A 15505-nucleotide genomic window follows, 5' to 3' on the forward strand; every position below is an offset into this window, starting at 1 on the left:
CTTTGCTTATCTTTCTCTTTTGCTTAAAAGCTTGATTGGCTCTTTCTCTTTTGAGCTCTTTTCTCATGCAAAACTTCACGAACCAAGATAGCAATTGTGTATGCGATGACAACTTTGTGACACACAAGTAGATGCCAAGATATGCACCACTTTGGTATGGTATGTATGCTATGGAGTATGATCACTAATGTGCACAAGTCACGTTGCCGGCAATACTCAAGGGCTAGTCTCGATGGGTAAGTGACACAAAAGTAAGGCCATGGGGTTATCAAAGCAATGCAAAAGAGTATGATGATATCACGATACCAAGTTGATATCCAAGGTGAAGGTGATACCAAAGTGATGTTGATGTAGCCGTTCGTAGTAGTCCTTGGCGAAGATGAGTGATGGAGATGTTGATGTTGAACCGTACCTAGATAGCCGAAACACAAAAGGATACGGAAACCACAACTCAAATTCTCAAAGCAAAATTTTGCAAAATTGTCGGAGTTGGTAGCGGGAAAGGCTATGGTGGTGTTATGCAGAAGTGGTGGAGGTATGCGGAAGTGTATGTGGGCACCAGAACAAAATCTGGCATGAGTTAGGCGGGAAACGGATGGTGGATGGGTGGTTTTGCTGCCAGGGGCGGATGTCCGGGGGTGATGGCCGGATGTCCGGGGTGCCGGATGTCCGGGGCGGTCGGGCCGGATGTCCGGGCTTAGGATCCGTGGACGAACTCGAAGAATGCCGCGTGGAGAGGTCAAATCCGGGGCAAAATTTGGGCGATTTTGTGGATGGAAATTGTGGAATAGGTGGGGGAATGCTAGATCTACCTGTAACACACAAAATCCGCAGATCAAATCCAACAAAACTTCATCACACCAACAAATCACAAAAAAATGGGGCTATTTTTGGTGGGGATTTTCGGATTTAGGACGAAAACAACAAAATCAAGCTAGAAAACACGGGGTAGGGGCTCCAAAAACGTGATCAACGTGGCTCATGATACCAAGATGGTGTAGGGCGGAACCCTATGGTTGTAGGTCCATGGGGATGATCGTGGGATGCTCCGCATCACCTATGTGGAGATCTTTCATGTTTGGAGGGGATCCTACGAGGAGAACACGACGAACAAGCGGAAGAACACACGGGGAAACACACACAAGAGGAACACTAAACCGACAAGTATCAATCACACAAGGGCTAGATCACCGAACACATAAGGTAGCACAAGATTCAAAATCAACAAAGGAAAGATACACGAGTAGCCGTTCTTCTCCGAGAGAAGGTCTTGATGGGGTCCACCCTAGAAGGGGGTCTTGAATCCGCTTGGGGGATCTTCTGCGTATAGGTCCTGAGCTCCGAGGAGAAGTAGCCAAGTGGATGAGCAAGGGCTCTCACACCAAAATATGAGCTAAACCAATGCTAAGCCTAGAAAGAGGAAGGGGATGAAGTATATATAGTCTAGGGGGCGAAGAGGTACATGGGCTTCGGCCCTTTACTGTCCGTAGACAGGCGGAGCCGGATGTCCGGGCGACGGGCCGGATGTCCGGGGCTTCAGGAGGGGCCGGATGTCCGGGTTGGAGGCCGGATGTCCGGGCTGGCGGTGAAACCTTCTGTAGTCTCTGGTGCGGGGCGCCGGATTTCCGGGATAAGAGCCGGATTTCCGAGGCTTCGAGGAAGGCCGGATGTCCGGGGCGCGGGGCCGGATGTCCGGGCCCTGTAGCTTTTCTGGCTGGGCTGCGGCTGCTGTGTTGGCATCTCCAGGGGCCGGATGTCCGGGGTCTTGGCCGGATGTCCGGGGCCTGGAAGGTGAACTTGCCCGTTTCCGTGGTTCTCTTCATCCGTGGACTTGGCGGCTCGTCCGTCTTCACGTGCATCTTCGGAAGGCTCCTCTTGACACCTGATGATGCATAGCATATCGGACTTAGGTAGTAGCCATGTCTCGAGTGGATCATATGTGATATCAGTAAGGAAGGAAGTCACCTGTTCTCGAGAGCTCTAGCTCGTGCTCGTGTCATGGGTCCTCTTGGCTCTTGATGAGACGGTTGTAGGTCCATGGGGATGATCGTGGGATGCTCCGCATCACCTATGTGGAGATCTTTCACGTTTGGAGGGGATCCTACGAGGAGAACACGACGAACAAGCGGAAGAACACACGGGGAAACACACACAAGAGGAACACTAAACCGACAAGTATCAATCACACAAGGGCTAGATCACCGAACACATAAGGTAGCACAAGATTCAAAATCAACAAAAGGAAAGATACACGAGTAGCCGTTCTTCTCCGAGAGGAGGTCTTGATGGGGTCCACCCTAGAAGGGGGTCTTGAATCCTCTTGGGGGATCTTCTCCGTAGAGGTCCTGAGCTCCGAGGAGAAGTAGCCAAGTGGATGAGCAAGGGCTCTCACACCAAAATATGAGCTAAACCAATGCTAACCCTAGAAAGAGGAAGGGGATGAAGTATATATAGTCTAGGGGGGCGAAGAGGTACATGGGCTTCGGCCCTTTACTGTGAGCAGGCAGGCAGAGCCGGATGTCCGGGCGTCTGGCCGGATGTCCGGGGCTTCAGGAGGGGCCGGATGTCCGGGCTGGAGGCCGGATGTCCGGGCTGGCGGTGAAACCTTCTGTAGTCTCTGGTGCGGGGCGCCGGATTCCTGGGCAAAGGGCCGGATTTCCGGGGCTTCGCGGAAGGCCGGATTTCCGGGCTGGGGGGCGGATGTCCGGGCTGGCGGGGCAAGTTTCTGTGCTCTCCGGATAGGCGAGGCCGGATTTCCGGGCTGGGGCCGGATTTCCGGGGCTTCGTGGGAGGCCGGATGTCCGGGGCCTGGGGGGCGGATGTCCGGGCCCTGTAGCTTCCTGTCTGAGCTGCCTCTGCTGTGTGGGCGTCTCCAGGGGCCGGATGTCCGGGGTCCTGGCCGGATGTCCGGGGCCTGGAAGGTGAACTTGCCCGTTTCGTGGTCCTCTTCATCCGTGGACTTGGTGGCTCGTCCGTCTTCACGTGCATCTTCGGAAGGCTCCTCTTTACACCTAATGATGCATAGCATATCATATTTAGGTAGTAGCCATGTCTCGAGTGGATCATATGTGATATCACTAAGGAAGGAAGTCACCTCGTTGTCGAGAGCTCTAGCTCGTGCTCGTGTCATGGGTCCTCTTGGCTCTTGATGAGACGGTTGTAGATCCATGGGGATGATCGTGGGATGCTCTACATCAACGTGTAAAGGAGATGATTCACCTTTGTGTATATAAGTAGATGTCGCACGTGTCACTTGCCGAATGGACTCTTGAGATGGTGATGTACATAGGATGCTCCGCATCATTCCCTCCCCCTTGGGAAAGATCCGACCTCGGATCGAAAACCAAATCACCATGGGAAAGAGATAGCGTCGCCATGCTGAAGTGGATGATCACCAAGTACTTGTCATCTTGAAGCTCGAAATGGGCACTCTCCAATGTCGCACCGTCTTGTGATTCCTTCAAAAGGAGCAAATAGAACAAACACTTGGAAAAACAAATGTGGTTAGCGTTAGTGCAAAACCAAGCATTCAAGAGGTGATTCACCAAACAAGTGTTGTCCTTAAGCCTAGCATAGGGTGTGACAAAGGATTGTGGCATGGCATGTAAGCACATAAATTGAGCAAAATCAAGGTCATCATGGGGACAAGTATGCAAATGTGAGGTAGTGATGCAAATATGTGTGTTAAGATAATAAGCATCTACCTCAAGTTCATAGCAAGCATGGGCAAAGTGCTCAACGAAAGGTCTATGGTAGGCATAGGAATCATTCACAACACCTAAGAAGATGGGATGTCTAAACACATGGGTCAAGGGCAAGACAATCCAAGCATAATGTGCATAGGGTGTAGTGAACATATTGTGGCACTCAACACAATAGAAAGAGCAATTGTTCACCATGTGTGAGGCAATCAAGTCAAGCATGTAGCAATCAATGGGACATGGCATATGTGGAGGAATGACATTGTTGCAACCAAACATGTGATAGGAGAAAGTAATCCAAGAATTGGATGCAACACGCAAGTTATATATGTCATGAAGCATGGAAATGTGGCAATCATGGGTGAAAGCAATATCTCGAGCATCCGTGCAAATGGTGCAAGCAACACATGAAGTATGATCCACAATATCCAAGCTTAAGAAGGATGTCACCTTGAAGGCGTGTCCTTGTGCATTCTTCACAATGCCGAAGTGGAAGTAAATGCGGTGTAGAAGCGATTCGTGGTAGAATGTACGAGGCTCGCTCTCAAGAGCTCGAATGGTCAACTCACGTGAAGTGGAAGTCGACACAAAGTCCAAGTATCCTACACATGCACAAAACAAAACAGAGAACGTATGCGCATGGTAGATGAACACATCATCCGTCATGATGGTTCTCATCTTTTGCACATAACCATTAGAAGCACAAGTGCATGAATAATATGATGCAACAATGGCTAAATTCATGGCACTAGGTATATGGTGCAAAGAACTAAGACAAGCATGCTTCACAAGAATTATGTCAAAATCTCCAATATGCAAGAATGCTATGGGGGTAATTTCATGAGCAAGAAGAGAATCATTGTTGCACTCAATACATGGCAAATCTAGCATGAGAGAGGCAACACATAGAGATATATGACAAGAAGCAATATGAATCATGTGCGAAGCATATAGATGGTTGTCATCAACCGCATGAAATGGTGATGCAACGTAAGCAAGCATAGTAATCAAGTCGTGCAAACTAGTGGAGCAAAGATGCAACACACTAGGATAAATCATGGCAATCATGTCATGTGAGCAAATAATAGGCATAGACAATGCACATGACATATCACAAGCACGAACACAAAGCAAGATCATAGTATCATCATAGTGGTGGGTCACAAATGGAACATGGCAACAACAAGCAATATCTCCACCAAGCTTGCAGATACACATAAAAGTATGAGAGTCAATCATCATGTGTAAATCAAAGCATGGGTCACAAATGCATGGAAAAGGCATAGGAATGGGCAAATCATGCAAAGTGAACATGGCAAGATGGGCACATAATATGTAATGGACAACAACCCATAGCCAAGTGAGGGCCATGTAGAAGAAATGCGCGAAGTCTTTGCGCGAAGAGAGCATTGGGAAAGGCAATCCATGGGATCCCAAATCATCGTTGCTCTCTAGAGCTCGTTTTGTCAACTCGTGGGATTGCGAGGTCGACAAGTATTCATGGGTACCTACACAAAAGAGACACAAACCAAAGAAATTGTGCACGTGGTAAATGTACACATCATCCATCATGATGTGTATGTGCACGTGTGAGTTAGCACAAGATAAGCATCGCTCAAAGAAAATTGATGCATGGTATAAGAACATGTCTTCCATCATGAAAGAATAGTTATTATGTATGACACGATGGGGACACAAATTGAGAATGCAAGTATATGGCACATCAATAGCATGCTTGTTCATGGGGAGCATATGGTGCACACAAGTATGGGGATCATGCAATGAATGGGATGGATCAAATTCTCCTAACATGTATGAGGAAACTATGGGGGCCTCCTCATGAGTAATAGCGGAAACATCACATGGAGAAAATGGACAACATCCAAAACAATGCATATCCGAAGCTAGGAGGGCATGGCATGGCATATGAGATAAATGATGCAAAGGGAGCATATCAATATCATCACAAGAAAAACAAATGCCAATAACCATGGGCTTGTCATCTATGCCATATGTGCAAATTGGGTTTATTTTAATGGCATATGCATAGTCACTATGAAGAGATTGCAAATAAGACATATGATGGATCGCATGCATAGCATATGACAAGTCAAGCGGATTAGCAAACATGATGTGACCTAAAGAATTGTTACTAGAAATCCTATGTAACAAGGCATCACAACTAATAGACTCCACATGAGAATCATCATATTCATCATAAATGGGCAAATCATCACATGGGATAATCATACTAGCATGAAGCATGGTACTAGGTGGATCAACATCATGCAAGCAATCAATCTCAAGAATGTCCACTGGTGGTACTAGAGCATCACCGTCACCTTTGTTACCTTTGTCATTCCACTCAAGTGGTGTAGGTGAGGTCGGAAAAACCAAATGGTGGTCATCTTAATCTTGATGGAACCATGTGGGGGGTGCATCATATTCCACCATGGCCATCGTCTTGTCTAAAGGGAGGACGAAGTCGTCGAGGATCGGCGCGTCATCATAAATGGGACCTAGCACCAAATGAGAAGACACAATAGAGGTAGAGGTCAAGTCGTTAGTGTTGAAAGTGGCCTCACATGACCTATCAACTATCTCACTCTCTCTATGTGGTGGTTCACTCACTCCCTCAAAATAGGTGCACTCAAACTCACGTATGGTGAAGTCACTCATCTCACTCAAGTGGTGGGGGTTGTGGCTCTCCTCACATAGGATTTGTGGCAACACATCATATATAGGGCTAGTGGTGAAGGCACTCTCACTCTCAATATGGTGGCACAAGTCACTCAAGTCATCATACGTCGCCGTGGTCGAGGCGAAATACTCAACCATCTCATCGCTGTCGCCATGGTTGAAGGCTGAAGATGGCACAACATCACTCTCGCCTCCTAAGATGGAAGCATCATCCTTGCTCGCCACCTTGTCGCTTGCCTCCAAAGCTTGGTCCTTGAAGGCCTCCGTAGTCGTACTTGTCGTCGCACCATCTTGAAAAAGAGTCAAGGTAGACTCGGCATCATTAATGCCACAAAGAGGGATGGCGGTGAAGTCGCACTTAGGAGCATCATCTTGGAGCTTGTCGGGCTTGGACATAGTGGTGGTACTAGCCTCATGCTTGTCGTAGAGCTTGGTCGTTGCGAAGTATGCTTGGGGTGGAGAAGCCTTGGCCTTCATGAGTTCTTGCTCCGCCTTGAGAGCACCAATGTAGTAGTCGTCGATGGACTTGTAGTTCTCGAGGAAGATAGTCTTGGAGATGTCGTTGTGCAATCCCATCATGAAGTGGAACTTCATCGAAATGGGGTCGTCCATGCCGGCTCGTCGCAAGGCAATCTTCATCTCCTTGAAGTACGCGTCGATGGACTTGGATCCTTGGATGGTGTTCTCCAATTGGCGTCGAAGTTGTTCCGTGTAGGTTGGAGGCACGAACTCTCATCGCAAAGCTCTCTTTGTCTTGGGCCAACTCATCTCGTAGCACTCCGAAGGTGTGTGAATCCACCATGTCGAGGCGTAGTCATGGAAGTTTCTTGTGACGCACTTCACTTGATCTTCTGGAGGAACTTGATGTAGCTTGAGGTAGTCGTCCATTAAACGCTCCCACTCGAGGTACTCCTCGGGTTCTTGAGTCCCATAGTGATGAGGACATCAATACCATTGTTACACCCACAGCCCCTGTTGCTATACATACTGGACCAATTACTAGAGCTCGCGCACACCAACTAAATTACCAGGTACTTTCGTTTCTTGGTAATGATTCTAATGTTCATGAGAATATGATGTTGCCTAAATTGGATACATTTGTTTTGCTTACAAATGAAGGGCCTAGCTTGGAGAAGGATGAACATTGGAGCAAGAACAAGCATGGAGATGATGGCATGCGCAAGGGGAACAAGAACGGAGTTACTAGTGATGATTTCAGGGCTTTGAAGCCACCATAATGGGTGCATGAAGACTTGGACGAAATATACAAGATGCCACTTCATAAATTTCGTCCAGAGGCTATTCTAGGTGCCGCGTCACCTTATTATTGGGCCAGACCCATGTAATTTCGGAATACATAAGTATAGGCTATTTTTAGAGTCCGTATGTGTGGGGAAACAAGAGATAGGGTTGATTTCGGACCCCTCCACCAAGGGCCACGAAATTCCCCCCCCCCCCTCTTCCTCCATATATACAGCCCTTAGGGCACCGTTTAGACTTTGGGTTTTGTTTAGATTAAAAGTTCGCCATAGCTGCAACTTCGCGTGCTTCGTTTGTGTTCAACGACCAGACAAAGGCATCACAGAACCCCACCTTGAACAATAAAGCTTTCTTCTTATATTTGCAATATCCAGATTGCAATCTTAGTTTCTTGCTTGTTCTTCGTTTGCCTGCAGGAAACAGACCTTCGTGGTCAGGTTGATCGTGCTCCGGTGTGGTCAATAACCTCTCAGAGTTGGTTTAGCGATTGCTAAGGCGCGACGTCCTCACACGTTCGTAGTCGGATCGTCAAAGTCAACTTCATCCAAAAGGATAGCCACCATCTCATCGAAAGACGGGACACCTTTGCCTCTATCAAGTGGTATCAGATTTCCAGGTTGCTCGGTGAGATTTTACAGTTTTTCGTAGTTTAGATCGAGTATGTTCTTCATACCTACAGTCCACGAAAAAGCCACAAAAAAATTTAGGGTTAGTTCATCATATCCGAACCAATCTGAGCCTTTGCATAATCTTTTTAGGGTTTTGCTTTATCGAATTTGCGGTTGCATCGTCGTGTCTAGTTGCTGGTCTTAGCGTCTAGTCTTTTAGAGTTTCGAGTTCTGGTCATAAGTTGTCACGCCGCCACCGCACCATCGTCATCGCCCCTGCCACCTACCACCACCGCTCCGAATCCGTATCCATATACCACCACCGATCCATATCCATATACTACCACCGCTACCACCACTGTTACCATATACCACCACCGCTGTCATATACCACCACCGCTGCCATATACCACCACCATATATCCACCACCAATGTGAGTTCCTTGCATATTAGGTTAACTTTCGAGATCCATCTATTTCCAGATTTGTGTTTTCCTTGTCTGAGTAGGTTTCGGATTCTAGCAATCTTTTGCCGTCCGTAGAAGAGGTTGGTTTCCAAAAAATAAATAAATAAAAAGAGTCCGGAAACCACCCTCCGTTTAGGCCCAAAATTTTCCAAAAACGCACTTGACAAAAAAAATTATGGCTATCCTATTTTTAGGTGTTTCTAAGCGTATTGAGACAGTCGCCGTTATAGAAAGTTTTTTTTGACCCGTTTCCAGTTTTTGGGTCCGGGCAGTCGAAAAAAAAATTGGTCGAAAAAAATTCGTGCCCATCCTGTCAGTTTGACCTGGGAAGAGTTTTGAGACACTCGCCATTGTAGTGATTTTTCGCAAAAGAAAGGAGCGCAAAAAAAAACAGAGCACAAAAAAAGAGTGAAAAAAAATTCCAGAGTGTGCTTCTCCCTTGTTTACGTGCAGCGTCGTGATTTTGTTAGTGTTCTAGGCTCGCGTCTCTAGCACGGTCTAGCCTAGGACCAGCACAGTACCGTCGTTGAGCATTTATTCAACTTTGCATCTCTGAATTGATTATTGCTGACCCTTTTTGCTACCATATTATAAGCCTTCCCAGCTCCACATATATATACGTCATGCGTTTGACTCTCCCTGGTAATCGCTTTATCCAAGCTTTGAGAGTTCTGACTTTATAAGCCTTCCCAGCTCCACATATATATACGTCGTGCGTTTGACTCTCCCTGGTAATCGCTTTATCCAAGCTTTGAGAGTTTTGACTACAACGGTTGCCAATCACCTCCTGCTGCTGGGTAAGAACTGGTAAGAATTTGAGATTTGCTTGACGGGTTTGTGATACACCACCACCTATTCCTAGTAGTCTATAGGATCATATTCTTCTTTGTTTCTATTTGCTGCTAACCATGGTAGGATCACAAGCCGATGAGACTGATTGGGAGAACCTGACAAACAAACAGCTACATGATAAATTTCAGCAAATGATGAGTGGACAGGTGCAAGATGTGCTAAACTGATTTGAAGAGGCCATGGAGAAGATCGATGGCATTGAGAAGATGTTCGAAACAAAGCTTGATAACAAGTTTAATGAATTGCTCGCGCGTTTTCCACAACCACCGTCGGCTGCACCTATCGCACCTCTGCAACGACAACAACAACGCCCCCTTCCGAATCAGTATGGACGAGCGCAGCATGTTCCTCTTGAGGATGGCCAAACTTCTGGTGCTGCTGTACCTGTTGTTGATGCTTCTTTGGCTCCTGCTACTGCTGCTGCTGGTACCCAGGAGGATGATGAGTATGCGAGCGTTTATGAGGATGAGGTTGATCAAAATCAGAACTACGTGCAGCCACCAGCACCACCACCAGCAGGTCGACCTCAGGTTATAATCGCAATGGTAGGCCTGCACCACCACTTCAGGTACGAGATCATGACCTTCTCCCTAAACTGAAATTGAATATTCCACCATTTGAGGGTAGATATGTTCCTGATATATATCTTACTTGGGAGTTAGAAACTGAACAACGATTTACATGTTTACAATATCCTGAGGAGAGACGTGTTCCAGCTGCTGTTTGTGCTTTCACTAGCTTTGCATGTGTTTGGTGGTCTGAACATTGTCGATTATATCCTGTTCCAGCTACTTGGGCTGCTTTGAAAACTGCTATGCGTACTCGTTGGGTTCCACCATATTATCAACGTGAATTACTTCAAAAATTGCAGCGCTTAAGACAAGGAAAAAATTCTGTAGAAGAATATTATCAGGAATTACAAACTGGCATGATTAGATGTGGTATTGTTGAGGAGAATGAAGCTATGCTCGCACGTTTTGTGGGTGGATTAAATAAAGAGATTCAGACCATTCTAGAGTATAAGGAGTATACTAATATCACTCGTTTATTCCATCTTGCTTGTAAAGCTGAACGTGAAGTGCAGGATCGACAAGCATTGGCACGAACTAACTTTTCTGCAGGTCGACCTTCATCATGGACACCACGTGCATCATCTACTTCCACTGCACCATCACCTCCTTCAGGTGCCACCTCCAACCGTGATACAAGAAAGCAGGCACAACCAGCAGTATCTGCCAAGAGCACACCTGCCAGGCCTGCGCAGAGCTCTTCTTCTTCTATGGCATCAACAGGGCACACAAGTGATATTATTTGTCGTCGTTGTAAGGGAAGAGGACATTATGCGAGAGAATGAAAATCTCAGCGTGTGATGATTGCTACTGAGGATGGTGGGTATGAGTCCGCTAGTGACTATGATGAGGAGACTTTGGCTCTTATTACACGTGAAGAACATGGTGGAGATGATTCTGATCATGAGACGCAATACATGGCTCCTGAAGACGCTGACTGGTATGAATGTTTAGTTGCTCAACGTGTTTTGAGTGTGCAAGTCACACAAGCTGAGCAAAATCAGAGGCACAATTTGTTCCATACAAAGGGAGTTGTGAAGGAACGTTCTGTGCGCGTCATCATAGATGGAGGGAGCTGCAACAACTTGGCTAGCATGGAGATGGTGGAGAAGCTATCTCTCACCACAAGACCACATCCACATCCTTACTACATCCAATGGTTCAACAACAGCGGCAAGGTTAAGGTAATGATGTAGGGCGGAACCCTATGCGGAGATCTTTCACGTTTGGAGGGGATCCTACGAGGAGATCACGACGAACAAGTGGAAGAACACAAGGGAAAACACACACAAGAGGAACACTAAACCGACAAGTTTCGATTACACAAGGGCTAGATCACCGAACACATAAGGTAGCACAAGATTCAAAATCAACAAAAGGAAAGATATACGAGTAGCCGTTCTTCTCCGAGTGGAGGTCTTGATGGGGTCCACCCTAGAAGGGGGTCTTGAATCCGCTTGGGGGATCTTCTCCGTACAGGTCCGAGGAGAAGTAGCCAAGTGGATGAGCAAGGGCTCTCACACCAAAATATGAGCTAAACCAATGCTAACCTTAGAAAGAGGAAGGGAATGGAGTATATATAGTCTACGGGGGTGAAAGGGCACATGGGCTTCGGCCCTTCACTGTTCACACACAGACGAGGCCGGATGTCCGGGCGTCGGGCCGGATGTCCAGGGCTTCAGGGGAGGCCGGATGTCCGGGCTGGGGACCGGATGTCCGGGCTGGCGTGGCAAGTTTCTGTGCTCTCTGGATAGGCGAGGCCGGATTTCCGGGCTGGGCCGGATTTCCGGGGCTTCGTGGGAGCCCGGATGTCCGAGGCCTGGGGGGCGGATGTCCGGGCCCTCTACTTTTCCTGGCTGGGCTGCGGCTGCTGTGTTGGCATCTCCAGGGGCCGGATGTTCGGGGTCCTGGCCGGATGTCCGGGGCCTGGAAGGTGAACTTGCCTGTTTCTATAGTTCTCTTCATCCGTGGACTTGGCGGCTCATCCGTCTTCACGTGCATCTTCGGAAGGCTCCTCTTGACACCTGATGATGCATAGCATATCGGACTTAGGTAGTAGCCATGTCTCGAGTGGATCATATGTGATATCACTAAGGAAGGAAGTCACCTCGTTCTCGAGAGCTCTAGCTCGTGCTCGTGTAATGGGTCCTCTTGGCTCTTGATGAGACGGTTGTAGGTCCATGGGGATGATCGAGGGATGCTCCACATCATCTCCCCCCCCCCTTGAGAGAGATCCGACCTCGGATCAAAAGCTTCATCTCCATGGTATGGTGCGAGGTCCTTGACGTTTAAGATGTCGCTCACGTTGTACTTGTCTCGAGGTAGGTTGATCTTGTAAGCGTGGTCGTTGTAGCGTGCTAGCACCTTGAAAGGTCCATTGGCTCGAGGGAGAAGCTTGGACTTGCGTTCTTTGGGGAAGCGGTCCTTGCGAAGGTGTAGCCACACTAGATCACCAATGTTGAAGACCATGGGTTGCTTGTTGACGTTGAGCTTGGTCGCTAGTCGTTGTACTTGGTGCTCGATGGTGTGTCTTGTATCCTCATGTATCTTCTTGATGTAGCTTGCCCATGCACTCGCATCCATGTTGGTGCGCTCTTGGAGAGGAAGTGGTAGAATGTCCAATGGGGACAACGGGTTGAAGCCGTAGACGACCTCGAAGGGGGACTCGCCGGTAGTCGAGTGTCTTGCGCGATTGTAGGCGTACTCGGCGATGGGTAGACATGCCTCCCACTCCTTGATGTTCTTCTTGATCAATACGCGAAGTAGAGTGGAGAGAGTCCGGTTCGTCACCTCCGTTTGGCCGTCGATTTGAGGATGGTATGTGGATGAGAACAAGAGCTTGATTCCGAGCTTGGCGCATAGTGTCTTCCAAAAGTAACTCAAGAACTTGACGTCACGATCGGAGACGATTGTCTTTGGTATCCCATGGAGTCTCAAGATTTCCCTACAAAAGAGATTTGCAATGTGTGAAGCATTGTCTATCTTGTTGCAAGGAATGAAATGTGCCATCTTAGAAAATCTATCCACAACAACAAACACGGAATCCTTTCCATTTTGAGTTCTAGGCAAACCAAGTACAAAATCCATGCTAATGTCTTCCCAAGGTTGATAAGGAATAGGAAGAGTCATGTAAAGACCATGAGATTTTGCTTTAGACTTAGCTTTGCGACATGTAGAGCATCGGTTGGTGAAGCGATTGACGTCGCGGAACATCTTGGGCCAAAAGTAGTTCTTGGAGAGAGTAGCAAATGTCTTGTCTCGTCCAAAGTGTCTCATGAGTCCGCCTCCATGAGCCTCTTGCAAAAGGAGCAAACGAAAAGAAGACTCGGGAATGCATAGTTTGTTAGCTCTCATAAGATAACCATCCTTGAGGTAATATTGTTCCCAAGAAGTGTGCGTCAAGCACTTAGCATAGGTAGTCGCAAAAGATGAATCATTAGCATACAAGTCTTTTATGTGTTCAAAGCCAATAACATTCAACTCAAGTTTGGTGACAAGCGTGCATATGTGTGAAAGTGCATCGGCAACTACATTTTTCTTACCCTTAATGTACTTGATCACATAGGGAAAAGATTCAATAAATTCACTCCATTTGGCATGACGCTTGTTCAACTTAGTTTGACCTTTTAAGTACTTTAGTGTTTCATGATCGGTATGGATGACAAACTCATGAGGTCTAAGGTAATGTTCCCAAACATGTAGCACACGCACTAACGCATACAATTCTTTGTCATAGATGGGATAGTTAAGTTGAGCACCGGATAGTTTTTTACTAAAATATGCAATGGCTCGTTTTTCTTGCATCAAAACTCCGTCAATTCTGGTACCACTTGCATCACAATGAACCTCAAAAGTTTTGTCAAAATTGGGTAAAGCAAGAATCGGAGCATGAGTAAGCAAAGACTTGAGCTCATGAAAAGCAGTGGATTGCAAAGATCCCCAGACAAAAGGAGTATTCTTCTTACTCAATGCATGCAAAGGAGCGGCAATAGTGCTAAAATCTTTCACAAAGCGACGATAAAAACCCGCAAGACCAAGAAAGCTACGCACTTGTTGCAAATTGGTGGGTTGGGGCCAAGTTTTAATTGCTTCAATTTTAGATTCATCAACATGGACACCCTTTGAGGATACAACAAAACCCAAGAAAACCACTTTGTCAACACCAAATGTGCATTTTTTTCATGTTTGCATAAAGACTTTCCTTGCAAAGGGTTTGCAAAACAGCCCTAACATGATTAAGATGCTCTTTCATGGTTTTGCTAAACACAAGAATATCGTCGAAGTAAACCACAACAAAGACTCCAATGTAAGGCCGAAGGACATAATGCATGAGACGCACAAAAGTACTGGGAGCTTCCGATAGACCCATAGGCATGACTAACCACTCGTATAAGCCAAATTTGGTTTTCAAAGCAGTTTTCCATTCATCACCCTCTTGTATGCGGATTTGATAGTAGCCACTTTTAAGATCAATTTTTGAGAAAAAGTTGGCTCCACTAAGTTCATCAAGCATATCATCTAAGCGAGGAATGGGATGCCTATAGCAAACGGTAATAGCGTTTATAGGTCTACAATCGGAACACAAACGGAAACTTCCATCGGGCTTAGGCACAAGAATAACGGGAACGGCACAAGGGCTTAGGCTTTCACGTACATGACCGTTGTCGATGAGTTGTTGTACTTGCCATTGAATCTCCTTGGTTTCTTCGGGATTGACTCGGTATGGAGCTTTGTTTGGTAGAGGCGCTCCGGGGATGAGGTCGATTCGATGCTCAATGCCTCATAGAGGAGGTAGGCCCGGAGGTAGCTCATCGGGGAAAACATCTTGGAATTCCTGCAAAAGAGATTGAAACACCAAGGGTAGCTCGTGAATGGTGTTAGTTTTTGGTTCTCCATCCTTGCACACAAGGACGAAGTGCATCACATTTGATGGGTTCTCACACACTTCTCTCATCTCACTTTTTGTGGCAAATAGGATGAGGTTTTTCTCTCTAGGCGAAGAGTCGCTCAAGTTTGGCTTGTGGCTCTCACTCACTTTTTGGTGGATCAGTTTCTCACTTTTCTCTCCATGATGGGTGGATTGCTTGTTGGCTATCACTTGATTAGGAGACATAGGTCGTAGCACATACTCCTTCCCTTTCATCTTGAAGCTATAGTGATTGGTACGCCCATTGTGGATGACACGACGGTCGAATTTCCATGGTCGACCAAGAAGGAGGTGGCAAACGGTCATTGGGACCACATCACACTCCAAAGTGTCCTCATATGCACCGATTTTGAAGGAGACTTAGACTGTATGCTCGACTCGTATAGTGCCGGAGTCACTTAGCCATTGAACCTTGTAGGGG

Source organism: Triticum aestivum, chromosome 4B (genome assembly GCF_018294505.1).
Source record: "Triticum aestivum cultivar Chinese Spring chromosome 4B, IWGSC CS RefSeq v2.1, whole genome shotgun sequence".
NCBI classification, from domain to species: domain Eukaryota; kingdom Viridiplantae; phylum Streptophyta; class Magnoliopsida; order Poales; family Poaceae; genus Triticum; species Triticum aestivum.